The following is a 20,938-nucleotide window of genomic DNA, read 5'->3' on the forward strand; positions in this document are numbered from 1 at the left end:
AATCAGGGGCCATCTTGCCCAGTCCCGATTAGGGCCGATTGGGGCTGGCCGGCTGTGGGAGGGACCATGGGAGGTTAGCCGGCTGGGGGAGATTGGCTGTGGAAGTGCACTGACCACAAGGGGGTAGCTCCTGTGTTGAGCGTCTTCCCCTGGTGGCCAGTGAGCATCATAGCTGCCGGCTGGTCATCCGGTTGTAATTTAGGCTTTAATATATATAGATGTGTACTTCAAGTATTGCTAATTCTGGAAAGCCTATAATTGTTACATACTAAGTGGAGATGTCAAGAGAGCTGTTACAAGCCTGTTGCTTAAGAAAGAGGCCAGGGATTTTGATGTGTTTGAACTCATCACAATAGTAGTAGCATTCAAAGCTGTAGAACTAAAAAAAAATAAATCTTGGGAAACAAGATAGATAGAGTTGAGAGAGTATCAAGGGGTAAACCTGAAGGCAACCCACTCTAGAAGTCTAGCACTGCAGGCATCAATTGTGAAAGATTGAGAAGAAGGTGGAAATACAGTTTCAAAGAAAGCAAAAAAGAAATGAGTTTCAAGACTGGAAACATCTCTCAAAAAGATGATCAAACTTCCCTGTCAAAACAATGAGCACCCTTTTTTCCTTTCACTTACCTCCTGAGTACTCTGAACACTCCCATCCTTTCCTGTAACTATTCAGATGTCCAGATCCCTCTGGCCATTGTTGGAGATGTCTATAAACTCACCCCTGGGGGTGGGTGGGTAGGGCCTTGGAGAAGAGAGGGAAAGGGTAGGAAATGGGAGCTATCTTTAATACTATCAAAATAATAATAATAATAATAATAATAATAATAATAATAATAATAATGAAACTCACCCCTTATTGGTGCAGAGATGTTCCTTTTTTGATGCCTTTGATATTTTTGGTCTTAAAAATTCCTTTTCTGTTTCTATCAAACAGCTTAACACTTTAAAGTTAAAGGAGAGTTAGACAGACATGTACAATAACTACTTAGCAATTCACTGTACTCTGTTAGTGGGTGAGAATAGGGAAGCAAACAGTTCCAGTGAACAATTCCTCATGACTAGAGTGTTACCAACATTGCAGAACCTACTGACTTCTTTCTTCCTCAGCCACACTAAGTCTGACTTATCTTTCATCTTTACTCTATCCAGGTGTCTTTATAAAGCCATCAATCACTCTTTCAATCTCTGCCCCATATCCTCATTTTCTTCCTTTAACTACTTGTATTAACTGTGCAATAGAAGTATATAGTGGGAATGAGGCAGGACAGTAAGAAACTATGGAAATTCCTTGGCAAGTGGAATAAGGGAAACTGAGACAAATTAATTAAACAAGGCCCAACAATTTAAGCAATTTACAGCCAGCTAAGGAATCATAAGGCTTTATATTCTCTAATGAAGGACACTTAGGAGCAAATGGTTTACAAATTCCAAACATTCTCAGGGAAGATCAGTCTTGATCCTGGTCCCATATCAATGACTTTCTTTAAAAATAAACTAACCAGAAAATTAGCCTGACCCCTCTATACACACATTTTGATGAATCAAAATATTGAAGGACACATCTGGAAATCCAATAAATATTCTGTTAAGACCTTCCCGTGAGACCTCCCCTAGGATTACCAAGAGCCAAAGAAATATAAAAAGCATCAAGAGAAAGGATGCGGGATGCACTATCCCTAGAACATGCCCACACCTTGTATCTCTGCTCTCTTTCTTGCAACCAGGGGAGCAGTGGGAAGTGGCAGCTTGTCTTGGGCTTAACCCCTGAACCTGTCTCTAAGGCCCCCTTATTTTCTACCTTTGCAGTGAGCTAACAGCAGCCCAGCCTTGGCTCACTACTGTCACTGTGACTTATACTTCTCAATGAGACCATGCATCCCAGCATGGTCTACTTTTTTTCTATAATTTTTCCACAGAGCCAAAGGTGCCTTGCCTAGGCTTTCTTCTGTTACTTTTTCTGTCCTAAGCCCTTCTTTTTTTTTTTTTTTTACCTTGTTCAGCTTTAATAACCCATAGCACAATCTCACTAGAGCATGCCCCAGCCTTGTATCTCTGATTCCTTTCTCCTAAATTCTAAGGGTTACCAGGAGACTTGCAACCAGGGGAGCAGTGGGCAGCAGCAGCTCACCCCAGGTGTACCTCCTGAACCTGTATCCATGGCTCCCCTTTTCTCTAACTTTCCTGTGAGCTAACTGTAGCCCCACTTTGGCTCACTACTATCACTGTGACTTTTACCTATCAGTGAGTTCACATCGCCCTGCCTGGCCCACCTCTTTCCTATGTTTCTAGAGAGCCAAAATAGCCCTGCCTAGGCTCTCTCCTGTTGGCTTTTATATCCTAAGCCCTACTTTTGTTTAACTGTCCCAGATTTAATAAACATACTCTATTTAAGGCCTTCTCTGGATAGAGTATGCCCAGACCTTGTATCTCTGCTCTCTTTCTCCTAATCTCTAATGGTCTTGACAATATTTGCAACCACTGGAGCAGCGGGCAGCAACATCTCATCCTGGGCTTACTCCTGAACCTGTCTGCAAGACCCTCTTTTTTTCTGACTTTCAAGTAAGCTAACTGGTCCTGGTTCCAAGTCAATGACTCACTTGGTTCACTTCCGTCACTCTGACTATTTCTCAGGGAATCAAAATAGCCTTCTCTAGACTCACTTTTCCCCTATCATGTTTCTATCAAGACAAAGCAGTTTCACCTAGGATCTCCCTTTTTCTTCTTTCCTAAACTCTTCCTTTTTTTTTTCATTGGTCCCTAGCTGTACTAAATGTACTCTCAAAGTCACCTGGACTAGCCTGGCCAGCATAGATCAGTGGTTGAGCATTTACCTATGAACCAGGAGGTCATGGTTCGATTCCTGATCAGGGCACATGCCCAGGTTGCAGGCTCTATTCCCAGTGAGGGGTGTGCAGGAGGCAGCCAATCAATGATTCTCTCTCATCATTGATGTTTCTCTCTCTCTATCTCCCTTCCTCTCTGAAATTTAAAAAAAAAAAAAAAAATATATATATATATATATATATATATATATATATATATATTAAAAACAAATCACTTAGACTAGTGTTGTGAACTATTTCCTGCACAAGTTAAGAACCCACTCACTACTTGTTTGATTCCGGTCAAGGGCATGTACCTTGGCTGCGGGCACATCCCCAGTAGCGGGTGTGCAAGAGGCAGCTGATCGATGTTTCCTATCATCGATGTTTCCCTCTATCCCTCTCTCTTCCTCTCTGTGAAAAATCAATAAAATATATTAAAAAAAAGAAAAAAAAAAGAAAAAGAACCCACTCACTACTTGTTTGTTGAGGTCCACCCACTCTGGGCCCAGTCCCCACGTGGTAACAGGAGTAGTCTTTCTTTGATCTGTGGTTCTTTTTATTTTTAACCATATTGGTTATAATCTTATACAATTAAAGTCTAATATGCAAATAGACAGAAAAGCAGAACAACCAGTTGCTTTGACGTGCACTGACCACCAGGGGGTGCACACAGAACATGGTGGGCGTCAGCAGCAGGCAGCAGAGTACAGAACATGGTGGGCGTCAGCCATAGCAAAATAGTGGAGCAGGTGAGTGGGGGCATCAGACCAAGGTACCAGTCGCTGTCATCAGGCCAGCCTCTGGTGGTTACTGAAAATTCTTTGCTCTCTCACTCTGTGGTCCCACCTGGCACTTGCCGCACCAGCCCCGCTTGCACCCACTACCAGAGCCCAGTGCTGGCCTGGTCTTTTGGCACCATCAGTGGGTGTGAGTGGCAGCTGCTGAACCTGATTGCCCCTCAGGGCTTCTCCACCTTCCCCTGCTCCTGAGGGGTGATCAGAGCCAGCAGCCGCCACTTGCACCTGCTGCCGGCAATAGCCCCGCTCACACCCACAGCTGGCACTGGAGCTGCCACTTGCACCCATTGCAGGCACCCGGCGCAGGTCCCAATCGCTCAGCATCATCAGCGGGTGCGAGCAGCGGCTGCCAGCTCTGATCACCCATGAGGGCTTCTCCACCTCCCCCAGCTCCTGAGGGACAATTGGGGCAGCAGCCACTGCTTGCACCCACTGCTGGTGCCATTAGCGGGTGCGAGCGGGGCTGGTGCCATCAGCATGTGGGAGCGGCAGTGGGAGCGGGACTGCTGGCAGACAGAGGAAGGGGGAGGGGGGCGCAGCAAAAGGGGCCAGGCAGGGGCACAGAGGATGGTCCAAGATCCACCCCTGTTTCTATCTTCTATATATTGAAGATAGAAACAGAAACAGATCCACTCACTGTAGCCTCACAGCCCACAGTTCCTTTCATGGTGCACGAATTCGTGCACTGGGCCCTTAGTTATAAAATAATAAAAACTTACACAAAAGAAAAGAATTAAGATGGTATACATAAAGGACAAAATGAGAACTAAAGGTCTTTCCTCTTTTTCTACCACAGTCCATGTTCTTGAGATAATTATTAATAGTTTTTGGTTGGCTGTCTATCTACATATCTATCTTCTAATTATTTACTTTTATTGAGTGCTCACTATGTGCCAGAAATTATTAAATGCTTCAAAAATAACTTCTTTAATCCCCACAAAAGCCCTTTGGCAGATAAGGAAAATGGGCCACAGAAAATAAGTAACTTCCCCAAATCACAAAGCTAGTAAGTGTATAATATACATGGTTTACTATGCATTATTTAAAATATTCTTTGACTAAAGTAAAAATGAGCCAATGTTTTCAGTGAATCTATTTGGAAAACATTAGAGTGTGTCAGACTTGCTGTTTATTGATACAAACACTAATATGATCTTGGATCTGCAAAATTTCTTTTGTGGCTTTGGGCTCCACATCTGTTGTTATTCTTGTCTGTGAACTCAACTTCTGCTAACGTTATCCTTCCATAGACATTTTTTCCCTTGTGTGATGTGAGTTGGAATCTTCTCTCTGGGAGTAGTACGAAACACCTAAAAATTGAATTTTTAATATTCAGGCATAGCGTTTTTGCACAACTGGTTGATCCTTGTTGGGGCACACCCAGAGCATTTTCACAAGCTTGGAATTCCCATCTTTCAAAAATAACTTTTTCTACCCATGCTATGGGGCATGCAGCTTGCAATTGGGAAATAAGCCACTTGGCTATTTGGTAGAGATTTGTACATTTCTTCTCAGGAACAAGAAGCATAATTCAGGCTTCTGGCTAACTGCAGGGAACTCTGTTCTGGCTTCCAGCAGCACTAGGGCTTGTGGCTCCATTTCTATAATGAAGCAGGCATTAACATTACAGCTTCCAATTTTAATTTTGTGTTACTTTATTTCTAACACATGAAAAATTCCAAGTTTTGCTTGTGCATTCATGTACTTATTTTTACTTAATACTCTCTGGATACTTTATACAACATTTTAAATGTATTTGGATTTGGAGAGAGAAATAAATGCGTGTGAATAATTGTCCACCTTGACTCAAATATTTTAGTACCACTTTTATCTTGGAGATACATAAATAAATCCTAAAGGCATATATCCCATTTAATCTTTTTAAATTACACCTTGATGTTTAGTATTTCTAAGTTTTCAAAAATTGTTTCACAAATCCCTTCCCTTCTTGCCATCCACCACCATTCACAACCTCTGAACTTAATGTTTTAACTTAGGTGAAATAGGGAAACACTTGAACCAAAGGGCTGATTTCTTTACCTTTATTTTAAATTTAATTTCAGTTTTAGTTATGCAAAAAAATCTATCTACAGTAAGACTGCATATATTTCCTCATTACTTGAACTAGGAAGAGTAATAAAACCAAAGAAAGTCTACTCACATTGAGAGAATGTAGAAAGTATCACATATTTTAAATGAAATCGCACATAGATTTTCTATGCTTCATAAATTTTGCTTGCTTTCACAAATAAATTTCTGATACAATTTAAATGTTCTTGTATATGAGGAATGGGAAATCTAATTGTTTGCTTGTGTCGAGCAACAAGAGAGAGAAGCAGGTACCTCAGGGAAGAGGGGCTCAGGAAACTTTCTTTTTTTAAAAAAAATATATATAGTTTTGTTGATTTTAGAGAGGAAGGAAGAGGGAGAGATAGAAATGTCAATGGTGAGAGAGAATCATTGATTGGCTGCCTCTTGCACTCCCCCTACTTGGGATCGAGCCAGCAACTTGGGCATGTGCCCTTGACTGGAATCGAACCTGGGACCCTTCAGTCTAAAGGCTGATGTTCTATCCACTGAGCCAAACCAGCTAGGGCCTTTTTAAAAAATATATATTTTTTATTTATTTCAGAAAGGAAGGGAGAGAGAGAGAGACATCAATGATGAGAGAGAATCATTGATCAGCTGCCTCCTGCATGCCCTCTACTGGGGATGTAACCTGCAACCCAGGCATGTGCCCTTGACCCCTTGACCAGAATCAAACCTGGGACCCTTCAGTCTCCAGGCCGACACTCTATCCACTGAGCCAAACCAGATAGGGCAGGAAACTTTCTACAGGCAGATATTTGATTCCAAGTAGGGCAACTTCGTCAGGTGTTATTAACATAACTGTTTTTTTAAATAGCTTTACCTACCAACTATTACATTTCACTTGATTATCTCAAAACTTAGCATGTTTGAGAGATTATAAGGGCAAGGTCAGAATTTGGGTCATTCTTATTTGATACCTAAGTTTTCCCCATGATGTTAAAGAAAAATACAACAGTCAAAAATTTTAGTTGAGTGCCTATTATGGGAAAAATCAATTAATTAATTCCAACTTCTTTCTTACTCGCCTTTGTCATTCTGAATTTCCCTTTGATTCAGGACTTTTTTCTTTTTAAAGATTGCGACTTTCAGTAAGTGCCTACTTAGCTGCTTTGTAGATTGTGGCAAGTGATTTTATCAATGCTAATTTTCTATAGGCATAAATCAAGTCACTACTTGCTGTTATATCAGGAAACAATATAATGGGGGAAAGCCATTGGTCCTGAAAAGGAACTAGAGAGAAGCAATGAAAACCACAGTAATTCACAATTATAAAGAGTGTGAAATAATCTTGCTGACAAATTCTCTAGAAGTAGACTCCTTAGTTAGAAGAATTTCATTTTTAGGGGGGAAATGAAGCTATATGTGTTTTGAGAAGTTAAACCTTTGGCATTTATTGTGACAGACTTATAAAATTTCCACACAAAGGCATAGAGGTTATCCAAACGTCTGTTATTGACCTTGAGATTTACTCATGATATATCTTTTTATTTGTTTTAAAAATTCAAGCACCTTTTAATGATAAAGCAAGTATCAAACAGCTCATACTGATTCAATTGAATTTTTCCATCTAAACTTAGTAAGTCAATAACATTTTTAAGTTTTGTGCACATAATTTCAATATTTACAAAATTTTTATTATATGCCGGGATTTCTTGAATGGTTGTCAGATGGTATTTTTATAATAATGTTTTCCAGGGATTTTGACTACTTCTATAGTTAGCAATCAAATATCTATTATTGTTTGCATTTCTACAGTGTGATTTGGCCTGAGATCATGGATATTTTTTCCTATGTTTGATAGATTTTCCTATCCCCTTCTTACAATTGCAATTTTCAGATGATTCCTTACTTAGACTGTCCTCCAGTCTAGCATAACACCAACTAAAAAATAAAATAAAATAAAATAAAATAAAATAAAATAAAATAAAATAAAATAAAATAAAAAAGCATAGTGCATTCCAAAGTCAAAGTGTCAGGTATTTCTACAGGATTACTTGATTCCTATTTCTAAATATTTGCATTCATTTCAGGACTCAGGAAATTGTCACAAATAATGGCTGTAATTATTACAGTACATTTGTTCCCTAAATCGACCTTAGGGAGAAAATGTTATGCTGTTATTTTTAGTGATGACATAAACTAGGCTGTTGAATTGAGGAATCACTTCCGAACTGACCTGGAAAGGAGACACAGCTACAGCTGCTTCAATTACATTAATATGGAATACTTGACTATTTTAAGACCTATTTAGTCTTCTACTTGTTGGCCAGGAATTACAATGTTGCTACTCCTTCAGCATTTAAATGCCCAAAGAAAGAAAGGAATATGATTTATTTACTTTATATTTTGTTTCCTTGTTATTTTAACATAATTGATTTTATCTATTCATGTTGAAGTTTTATTTGGACTTTTGCAGATATAAAGCTAAGTGAATTTGGGATTTAAGTCATGACATTAAGGTGTGGTTCTTCCATAGATTATTTTGTAATGATAAAATCAAAACCCTCTAAATCAACTGAAATTGTATGTATCTTTCAACGAAGTTACAGATGGATAGTTTTATTGGCTGTGTCAACCCTGGAAGATTCAGCCAAATAAACAGGTGATAATAATTGGATTATAAAATTGACTTTAGTATTTTTTATTATAATCTTAAATTCCTGATTCCCAATTCACTAGTATATCTGAGTTAAAACAAATATAATATGAATGATGTTTGCATATAAACCACCCTTAAAGTTTTCTTTTAATTTTGTTTTTTTCACCTTTTAATTATTTTTCTGGGGATAGTTTTTTGTTTGTTTGGCGGATTGTTTGGTATTTTCCCCCCACCAAATTATTTTTATGAAACTAAATTACCTAGCTTAATGGCTACAAATCATTTTCCATTTTTAAAAGTAGAAAATATTTTCAGATACATGATAGTCTAAATTTAAAAATACATGGTATAAGGTTAACACCAACAGTGAAAAGGAATAGAAATGTATATGGTTACGCTATTAAATAACAACAACAACAATAATAATAATATTACTAAGTGCCATTTATATAGCATTTACAATGAGCTCTAGACTGTTCTAATTGTTTCATGTACATTAATTCAAGTAATCCTCACAACAGTGGGAAAAATCATGACAAAAGCAGTTAAGTAATTTCCTAAAGGTCACAATGGAGAGGTAAAAAAGGAATAATGTTTAAGTCCAAATTAAGCAAGACGAGTGATGTCAGAGTAATGGTGGTTTGAGAGAGCCCCTTAACCTGTCCCCCTGAAATTTCAACATTAACCAACTATAATTCAACAAAGAAATTCCTGTGTAACACAGATGCATGCCTGAGAGACCCACACATTGAAACATCTAAAGGTGGGCAACCGGGAATAAACGGGGAGATGAGAAGGGAGGAGAGTGCAGAAGGCCTGTAGATGCAGCCCTGCATCCAGGAGCTCATGGCATGGCCTGGAGAGGGGAGGAAGCCGGCAGTAGCAGGCGCTTCCTTTAGCTGGATAAATAGAGGTGTGTGTGTGTGTGTGTGTGTGTGTGTGTGTGTGTGTGTGTGTGTTGGGGGAAGCTCAGGAGAGCAAGAAGCTAGGGAGTGAACAGTATCTGAGTTAGCAGACCTTGACAGAGCACTGAGTTCTGCCTTGTGGCTTTCCACTATTGGGCCAGGTGGTGACGTTTCAGACAAAGAAACAGAATCACAGAGCCCTGCCACCACTTGGACTCCCAAAAACTTGCCTCCTGTTGCCCTTGGAGTTAGGTCCAGGAGCATATTATCTGTAAACTAAGCTATTGCAGTAGAACCACTGTTTCCCTCTGTGACTGATCCCCAGGAAGAGTGCTTAGTGTGGGACCCCATGGAGGTCAGGGTCACCATTACAGTGAGGGGAAAAAAGCCCCACCCAAGCAGTGTGGCCATATTGCCTTATGAAAGCTGTGGAGGTCAAGACTGGGAGATCACAGAGATACAAAGTCTTTTGATTCATCACCTTCTGCTAGAAAATAGTAGAAAGACATATTCATTAATGTAGACATATAAATGCCTAGGCAAAGGAGAATAGCAAATACCATGAATAAAAGTGGTAATGAGGATACTCAGAAATAAAATGAAAAATTCCAAGAAAGCAAGCTGGAACACATGGAAATATGTGATATAAATGACAGAGATTTCAAGATTGCAGTTCTGAAAATACTCAACAAGATGTGAGAAAATACAGACAAGCAATTCAATGTACTCAGAAAATGAATCAATGAACAAAATGAGTACTTTATCAAAGAGATTGAAACTTAAAAAAAAGAACCAATCAGAAACCCTGGAAATGAAGCATGCAATTAAGAAGATTGTGAATTACTGCCTGGCCAGTGTGTCTCAGTGGTTGAGTGTTGACATATGAACCAGGAGGTCATGGTTCGATTCCAGGTCAGAGCATGTGACTGGGTTGTGTGCTCAATCCCCATTGGGGGATATGCAGGAGGCAGCCAATCAATGATTCTCTCTCATCATTGATATTTCTAGCTCTCTCTCCCTCTCCCTTCCTCTCTGAAATCAATAAAAAATATATTTAAAAAAATTTTTTTAAAGAGTGAACTACTGAGTATAGAAAACAGAGCCAACCAGATGGAGGAAAGAATTAGTTATAGTGAAGATAGAAATCTAGAAATGATGAAGAGGGAAGAAGAGACAGACCAGAGCATAAAGAAAAGTGAAAGAGCTCTGCAAGAAGTATCTGAGTCCATCAGGAAAAGCTATATTATAATTATAGACAAGGTATTACAAAGAAGCAAGAGAGGGATGAGGGAATGTAGAGTCTATTCAAACAAATAGTGGATGATATCTTCCAAACCTATGGAAAGAACTAGATCCTCAAATCCAACAAGCAAACAAAGAGGCCCTCTTCAAGTCACAGAGTAGTAGAGTGGATCAAAAAACAAACCCCAATGATATGCTGTCTACAAGCGACACATCTAAGCAGCAAAGACACCGATAGCTTCAAAGTAAAAGGGTGGGAAATGATTCTCCAAGCAAATAACTTCCACAGAAAGGCAGGTGTAGCCATAAGTAGATTTGACAAAAATTGATTTCAAGATAACAAAGATAACAAGAGACAAATATAGACACTTTATAATGATAAAGGGGACTCTACATCAAAAAAACATAACACTTCTTAATATATATTTACCCAACCAGGGAGCACCGAAATATATAAAACAACTACTCACAGAACTAAAGGGAGAAATAGATCAAAACACAATTGTAGTTGGGGATCTAAATACTCTATTGACAGCTCTAGACATGTCAACCAAACAGAAAATCAGTAAAGAAATATCAGTCTTAAATGAAACACTAGACCAAATGGATATAATTGACATTTACAGAACCTTTAATCCATCCCAGAACATCAGATTATACATTCTTCTCCTGGGCATATGCCCTTGGCCAAAATTGAACCTGGGACCCTTCAGTGCACAGGGAATATTCTCAAGGATAAACCATGTGTTGGGTCACAAGATTATCATCAACAAATTTAAGAAGATTTAAATTATACAAAGCATATTCTCTGACCATGATGCCTTGAAATTAGAAATAAAATGCAAAAAATAAGTAAATAAACCCACAAATACATAGAGATTAAACAATATACTACTAAAAAATGACTAGGACAAAAAAGAAATAAAAGGTGAAGTCAAAAGATATATAGAGACAAGTGAGACTGATCATATATCATATCAAAACATCTGGGATGCAGTGAAAGTAGAAATAAGAGGGAAGTTTATATCATTACTGGCCTATCTCAAGAAACAAGATAAATCCCAAGTAAATAAGCTGACATCACATCTTTTTTTAAAATATATTTTTATTGATTTCAGAGAGGAAGTGAGAGGGAGAGAGACAGAAACATCAATGATGAGAGAGAATCATTGATTGGCTGCCTCCTGCACGCCACCTACTGGGGATCATGCCTGAAACCTGGGCATATGCCCTTGGCCAAAATTGAACCCAGGACCCTTCAGTCCACAGGTTGACACTCCATCCACTGAGCCAACTGGCCAGGGCCTGACATCACATCTTAAAGAACAAATGTAACCCAAAGGAAGGAAATAATAAAAATTAGAGCAGAATTAAATAAAATAGAGAACAAAGAGACTATACAACAAAATCAATAATATAAAGAGCTGGTTCTTTGAAAAGATTAATAAAATGGACAAACACTTGGTTAGACTCTCTAAGGAAAAAAGGGAAATGATCCATATAAACAAAATCAGAAATGAGAGAGGAGAAGTCACCACAGAGATCCCAGATATACAAAGGATCATCTATATATATATATATAAAAAAGGCTAACATGCAAAGTGTCCCCTCGGGAGTGCAACCCGGACGCTGGGAGTTCAATAGCTCGCTATGATGTGTGCTGACCACCAGGGGGCAGCGTGGAATTAAGAGAGGCCCCAGCCGGCAGCCGTAAGGCCCCGATTGCTGGCCAGGCCTAGGGACTCTACCCATGCGCCAATTTTGTGCACCAAGCCTCTAGTACTAGAATATTATGAAAGACTATATGCCACCAAATTCAATAATCAAGAAGAAATGTATAAGCTCCTAGAAATATATATAACCTTTTTAGACTAAATCATGAATAATTAGAAAATATAAATAGACCAATCAGCAGTAAGAAAATTGAAACAATCATCAAAATCCTCTCAAAAAACAAATTCCAGGACCAGATGGTTTCACTGATGAATTCTACCAAACATTCAAAGAAAATTTAAAACTTGTCCTTCTCAAAGTTTTCCAAAAAATTGAAGAAGAGGAATATTTCCTAACACATTCTGTGAAGCCAATATAACCCTGATACCAAAACCTGGTAAGGATAACACACACAAAGTAAAACTACAAACCAATATCTCTGATGAATATAGATGCAAAAATCCTAAACAAAATACTAGCATATTGAATACACAGTACAACAAAAAAATAATACATCACAATCAAGTGGGATTTATTCCAGGGGCACAAGGATGGTTCAAGATACACAAATAAATCAATGTAATACACCACATTAACAAAAGAAAGGACAAAAATCATATGATCTTATCAATAGATGCAGGAAAAGTACTTGATAAGATACAACATCCATTTATGATGAAAACAATAAAATAGGACTAGAAGGAAAGTACCTCAACAAATAATAAAGGCCATATATGATAAACCCTCAGCTAATATCATACTCAATAGTGAAAAACTGAAAGTTTTTCCTTTAAGATCAAGAATAAGACAAAGATGTCCACTCTCTCACAACTCTTATTCAACATAGTTCTGGAAGTCCTGGGCAGAGCAATAAACCAAGAAAAAGAAATAAATACAGAAGAAGTAAAACTGTCACTTTCTGTGGGTGACATGATTGTGTATATAGAAAATCCTAAAGACTCCACCAAAAAACTATGAGAAACAATAAACCATTACAGTAACATTGCAAGATACAAAATTAATGTGCAAAAATCTATTGCCTCCTTGTCTATTAACAACAAAACTTCATAAAAAGAAAAGAAAAACACACACACACATACAACAACAACAAATGTTTCCTTTTGCAATTGCAACCAAAAGAATAAAATACCTAGGAATAAACTTAACAAAGAACATGAAAGACATAGATACTGAAAATGACAAAGCATTATTAAAAGAGATAGAAAAAGATACAACAAAATGGAAAAACATCCTCTGTTCATGGATTGGAAGAATCAACATAGTTAAAATGGACATATTACCCGAAGCAATATACAGTTATAATACAATCCCCATCAAAATCCCAATGTCATTTTTTAAAAGAAATAGAATGAGAAATCATCAGATTTGTATAGAACCACAAGAAGCCCTGAATAGCTAAAGTAATCCTAAGAAAAAAGAATGAAGCTGGAAGTATCTTGCTATCTGACTTCAAATTATTCTTCAGAGCTACAATAATCAAAATAGTATTATACTGGCAGGTAATCAGACACATAGATCAATGGAACAGAATAGAAAGCCCAGCTATAAAACCACATGTAAACTGACAGATAATTTTTGAGAAAGGAGCCAGAAGCACACAATGGAGTAAAGATAGTCTCTTCAATAAATGGTGCTGGGAAAACTGGAAAGTGAGATGAAAATGAATGAAACTGGATTACAGTGTGTCCCCATGTACAAAAATTAATTCAAAATTAATCAAATACCTAAATATAAGATCTGAAATAATAAATTACATGGAAGAAAATATAGGTACCAAACTTATGGACCTTAGTCATAGAGAACATTTTGTGAACTTGACCCCAAAGGCAAGGGAAGTAAATGCAAAAGTAAATGAATGGAACTATATCAAACTAAAAATCTTTCTCACAGCAAAAGAAACTGACAACAAAACAAAGAGGCAGTTAACCAGATGGGAGATGGCATTTGCAAACAGTAGCTCTGACAAAGGTTTAATTTCCAAAACCTATAAAGAACTAAAACTCAACAGCAAAGAACCCAATCAAAAGTGGGCAGAGGACCTGAAAATACACCTCTCCCAAGAAAACATATGAACACCCAATAAAAATATGAAAAGATGTTCAACCTCACTGGCAATTAGGGAAATGCAAATAAAAACTACAATGAGATAACACCTCACACGTATTAGAGTGGCTATCCTATATAATAAAAGCTTAATATACTAAGTATCCAAACATTTGACCAGTCGTTATGATGCACACTGACCACCAGGGGGAAAACGCTCTGCCCTGTAGGTTAGCTTGTTGCTGGGATCCGGCCAACGGGGACTGGGCAAGACAGGCAGGATATGCCATAGAGTCCTCCCACGGTCCCTCCCTGGCCCTGATCATGCACTGGTGGGGTCCCTCGGCCTGGTCTGCACCCCCTTGCAATCCGGTACCCCTCAGGGGGTGTTGGAGAGCTGGTTTCAGCCTGATCCCCACAGGCCAGGCCGAGGGACCCCACCAGTGCAGGAATCTGTGCACTGGGCCTCTAGTTAACAATAAGACAAGCAAAAACAAATTTTGGATAGGTTGTGGAAAAAAGGGCACCCTCATTCACTGCTGGTGGGAATGTAGACTGGTACAAACACTATGGAAAGCAGTCTGGCAATTCCTCAAAAAATTACGAATTAGAGATACCATACGACCCAGCAATCCCTCTCCCGGGTATATACCCCAAAACCTCAAAATTATGTTTTTGCAAAGATATATGAACCCCTACATTGCAGTATTATTCACGGTGCCCAAGACATAGAAACAACCAAAGTGTCCCACAATGGAGGACTGGATAAAGAAGATGTGGTACATTTACACAATGGAATACTACTCAGCTATAAGAAAGGATGAAATAGTGCCATTTGCAACAACATGGATGGACCTTGAGAACATTTGGCTAAGTGATATGTCAGTTAGAAAAAGCTAAGAACCATATGATTTCACTCATATGTGGGATATAAAACTGAATTTATATGGAACAACAACAAAAAAATTCTGAATAACCACAGCAATCTTGAGAAAGAAGAACAAAGTTGGAGGAATTACAATACCCAATACCAGATATCAAGTTATACTACAAAGCCATTATACTCAAAACAAGCATATAGTTCAATGGAACAGAACAGAGTCCCCCAAAATTGACCCAAGCCATTAGGCTTAATTAATATTTGACAAAGGAGGCAAGAGCATACAATGGAATCAAGATAGTCTCTTCAATAAATGGTGTTGGGAAAATTGGACAGGTACATGCAAGAAAATGAAACCAAGCTATCAACTTACATCATACACAAGAATAAACTCAAAGTGAATAAAAGATTTAGATATAAGTCATGAAACCATAAATAACTTAGAAGAAACCATAGGCAGCAAAAACTCAGACATCTCTCGTAGCAATATGTTTACCGATACATCTCCTAGGGCAAAGGAAACTAAGAAGAAATAAACATATAGGACTACATCAAAATAAAAAGCTTCTGCACAGCAAAAGAAACTATCAACAATATGAAAAGAGAGCCCACTGCATGGGAGAACATATTTGCCAATGACACATCTGATAAGGGGTCAATTTCCAAAATATATAAGGAACTCATACAACTTAACAAAAGGAAGACAAACAATTTAATTTAAAAATGGGCAAAGGACCTAAATAGACAATTCTCCATACTGGACATACAGAAGGCCAAGAGACATGAAAAAGTGGTCAAAGTCACTAATTATCTGAAAGATGCAAATTAAAAGGACGAAGTATCACCTCACATCTGTCAGAATGGCTATCTTCAACAAATCAACAAATGACAATGGTGACGAGGATGTGGGAAAAATGGAACCCTCCTTCACTGCTAGTGGGAATGCAGACTGGTGCAGCCATTATGGAAAACAGTATGGAGTTTCCTCAACAATTAAAAATAGAACTCCCATTTGACCCAGTGAACACACTGCTATGAATATACCCTAAGAAACCCAAAACACCAATCAGAAAGAATATATGCACACCCCTATGTTCATAGCAGCACAATTTACAGTAGCTGAGATTTGGAAACAGCCCAAGTGCCCATCAGCAGATGAGTGAATAAAAATGCTGTGGTTAAAAAAATAAAAATATAAATAAAAATAAAAAATAAATAAAAATGCTGTGGTAAATTCATGCACTGGAATGCTATGCAGCTGTAAAAAAGAAAGAACTTTTACCATTTGCAACAGCATGGATGGACCTGGAGAGTATTATGCTAAGCAAAATAAGCCAGTCAGAGAAAGATTAGTATCACATGATCTCACTCATAAGTGGAATCTAATGAATGAAATAAACTGATGAACAAACAGATCCAGAGAAATAGAAGCATGGAACAGACTGACAAATCTCAGAGGGAAGGTGGGGGTGGGGAATAGTGATTAACGGGGGAACTTATATGCATATATGCATAACCCATGGACATAAACAATAGTGTGGTGAAGGCCTAGGAGTGGCCAATTCAGGGTGGAGGGGATCAAAGGGAAAAAAATTAAAAAAGGGGACATCTGTAATACTTTCAACAATAAAGATTAATTTTTAAAAAATAGAAAAATAAAAGACCTGAAACTCGTGAACACAATCAGCAATGTGGTTTATGCCAAAGGGAAGAGGTTGGGGGGAGAAGAGGGACCCTAATATAAGGTGACAGGGGAATATTTGAAGATTTGACTTTGGTGGTAGGCACCCAGTGCAATATACAGATCTTGTAACAGACACCTATATCTAAAACCTATATGTTCTTGCTGACCAATGTCACCCCAATAAATTTAATTTTTAAAAGTTTTAAAAAAGATTAAGCAAGATTTAAACAAGCACATTTCATGAATGGTTTTAAGTATAGCTACTGAGGAATGCAGGAATGAAAATTATAACAATGTTAAGAGATATCAGAGGAAAAAAACCTAATTGTCATAGACCTGAATGAAAAAGAATGATAGTATCATGAGTTGCTAGAAGCAAATCAAATTAGCCTGTCAATAGATCTTATATTGAAGGACCTGATTTTTGATGCTCAGTTCTGATCTCATGTCAGCTACTTTAATTGGGCAATTCGTGTTAACTGTAGTTCTAGATATCTTTCATTGTAACAACAGAGATTTGATTAATTTCTAAAGACCTTTTCCCCTCAGATCAAATAGCTGACATTTATTTGATACTATTTACCAATCATGGATTTTTTTGGCTGAAAGCAATTTTAAAAGTGGGGCCACCTAAGCATAATGCATTGTTTTTTTGTTTGTTTGTTTACATTTTATTTTATTCTTTAAAGTATTACATATAGTAGTACATATATCTCCTTTCCCCCCCCCATAGACCCAGCCTCCCCTACCCCCTGTCACATGCCTTCATCCCACCTCCCCAGTCTTGTGTCCAGTGGTTGTGCTTATATGCATGCATACAAGTCCTTTGGTTGATCTCTTTCCCCCCCTCCCCAACACTCCCCAGCCTTCCTGCTGTAATTTGACAGTCTGTTCGGTGCTTTACTGCCTCTGTATCTATCTTTTTGTTCATCAGGTTATAATGTTCTTTATTTTCCATAAATGAGTGAGATCATGTGATATTTTTCTTTCATTGCCTGGCTTACTTCACTTAACATAATGCTCTCCAGTTCCATCCATGCTGCTGCAAATGGTAAGAATCCCTTCTTTTTTATAGCAGAGTAGTATTCCATTGTGTAGATGTACCATAGTTTTCTAATCCACTCATCTGCTGATGGGCATTTAGGCTGTTTCCAAATCTTAGCTATGGTGAATTGTGCTGCTATGAACATAGGGGTGCATATATCCTTTCTGATTGGTGTTTCTAGTTTCTTGGGATATATTCCTAGAATTGGGATTACTGAGTCAAATGGGAGTTCCATTTTTAGTTTTTTGAGGAAACTCCATACTGTTCTCCACAGGTGCTGCACCAGTCTGCATTCCCACCAGCAGTGCAGGAGGATTCCTTTTTCTGAGCATCCTGGACAACACTTGTCATTTGTTGATTTGTTGATGATGGCCATTCTGACAGGTGTGAGATGGTACCGCATTGTCATTTTGATTTGCATCTCTTGGATAATTAGTGATTTTGAGCATGTTTTCATATGCCTCTTGGCCTTCCTTCTGTCTTCTTTGGAGAAGATTCTATTTAGGTCCATTGCCCATCTTTTTTATTGGGTCATTTATCTTCCTTTTATTAAGTTGTATAAGATCCCTGTAGATGTTGGAGATTAAACCTTTATCAGTGATAACATTTGCAAATATGTTCTCCCATACAGTGGGCTTTCTTGTTTTGTTGATGGTTTCTTTTGCTGTGCAAAAGCTTTTTATTTTGATGTAGTCCCGTTTGTTTATTTTCTCTTTAGTTTCCATTGCCCTAGGAGCAGTGCATAATGCATTGTTAAAAGAATGAAGAATACATAGTCTTAAAAGGAAAGATAAAGAATCAAGTGTGGTCCAGACCAGAACCTGGCTTTAGAAGACCTTGATAATGTTTCTATGGCAACCCCACTATCCTTCACCACCAGAGGCAACAAATCCTAAAAGTTTCTTAAAACCTTGGTCACACACTCTTTAGGTCTAGGAGAGAGTCAAGTTAGCCAAGGTTTTGTACTGTATCCAGATATTGGCAACACCAAAGCAGTGAGAGAGAGAAAGATAAGATGGAAGGAGCCTTACACAGAAGAAAGGCAGGTTCATCCAATGGAAGAGAGACAATCCTTTTCTGTCTACTGTGGTTTAATAACTATGGGTGCTCTAGGGCTCTGTGGGCTTTAATATATAACTGTTTTCACTTGAGATAGTATTTAATTGGGTAAAATATATTAATGAACAAATAAGGTGCTAGAAATAGTCTACATTTTTACCACTACAGAGTTATGTAGAGATAGACAAGCAGTGTCTCTTAAAAAACTTCCTCTTTGATTTTTAAGTCCAACTATATAATTCTTAAAGCATACCCGTAAGAATTTTTTTTAATTTCAGAACTGACAGTCTGAACATACTTACTAATTTCTTTATTGAGTTTCTATCTTTGCTAAACTTCTAAGAGCTTTTTATCCCTCAACAGATACATACCTGATTGAAAATAAATAAATAAATAAATAAATATATAGATATAGATATAGATATAGATATAGATATAGATATAGATAGATATAGATATAGATATAGATATAGATATAGATGAAGATTATATCTGAGTGGAAAAAATGACCAACTTTATTTGAGAATTTTTATATTATTACAAATTAAGTGAATAATTAAAAATGCTAGGGAACAGAAGATTGTTTCATATGGCTCTCTGTTCAATGTGGATTGCCAATGTGGGAGAAAATCCTTATAAATCTTAGTGTTACTCCCACACAGCCACCTACACAGATGATCACTTGACTTTCATGCTAACAATAGATGCATTAGTAGAGCTCTCACCATCTGCAAAATGATGTGCACTTAAAAAAAAAAATAACTGCAGCAGACAGTACAAATTGCTTATATATTGTGATTAGCATTTTATATTTACACTAGTAGCCTGTTTGCACGAAGATTCGTGCAATAGACCTTCATTCACCTGGCTGCCTGCACCAGTTTTCTGCTGGCACCGGGGACCCAGGCCTTGGCTGTGGCCACCGCCTTCTGCCTTCTTTCAGGGTCGGGGCTTGGCCCCGGGCAGTGGCCTTGGGCTCAACCGCACCCAACATCCCTGCTAAGGATCGCAGGAGCTGACCCCCGGTGGTTTCCTGCGATCCGTGCAGGCTCCCCGCTGGTGCCCAAGGCCGGGAAAGCCTTGGGCGGAGGCTTTCCCGGCCTTGGGCTCCGCCACACCCCAACATCCCTGCAACGGTTTCCTGGTGGGCATGGCTTGGTTGGTGGGCGTGGCTTGGGCGTAGCGAAGGTGTGGTCAATTTGCATATTTGTCTATTATAAGGTAAGATTTAAAAGGTAAGAATTTAAGCAGCAATGATTCCCAGTTTAAATAAGGTCAGTTCCTGTGATAGCTCCCAGATTAAATAAGGTCAGTCCTAGATACCAGATATATTTATGTTAGGAAACTTGATTTTGAATTTTATTCTACTTAAAATTTATCTGTGTCCAAGAATGCAGAATAAAATGTAAATTAAATGAATTCTGATATACTCTCTTCTCCAGTAATAGTATTTAGAATCATGTACATTAGTTACAACCCCCTTTACAAAATCTAATTGTAACAACTGTTATAATTTTTTTAATAGAATTCCTTCAAAGGCATGTTTCTGGGGGGTTACCCTGCTCTTAAATCTATTTTATTATCAGTGTAGAATGAGTATTGTGGAAAATTGTTTTATATCGTTGGAAAACACAGTCTTTGGCCTCTTTTCCCTTATTGATTTTTTTTTTTTTTATCAAGGATAGAAGGCTCCATGATCCCATTACTGGGACTTAGTGGAGGATTCTAAGGCAGAGTGTTAGAAAATGAACTGGAGAGAGAACCAAGATGGTGGCAAAGTTAAACAACTAAACTGTGCCACGCACAACAATTTCAAAAATACAACTAAAAGACAAAGCGTCTATCACCCAGAACCACGGGAAAGCTGGCTGAATGGTAGATTTACAACTAAGAAGGAAAAAGAAAGAACAAACGCGGAAGGGCTGAGATACAACGGGTCCTCATAGCCAATTGGCCTGGAGGTCAATTCCTCCCAGTGACACCAACAATAATCAAGACTTAACTACGAGGGAGGACAAAGATGGCGGCATAGGG

The sequence above is a fragment of the Eptesicus fuscus genome, chromosome 1 (genome assembly GCF_027574615.1).
Source record: "Eptesicus fuscus isolate TK198812 chromosome 1, DD_ASM_mEF_20220401, whole genome shotgun sequence".
Lineage (NCBI taxonomy): Eukaryota > Metazoa > Chordata > Mammalia > Chiroptera > Vespertilionidae > Eptesicus > Eptesicus fuscus.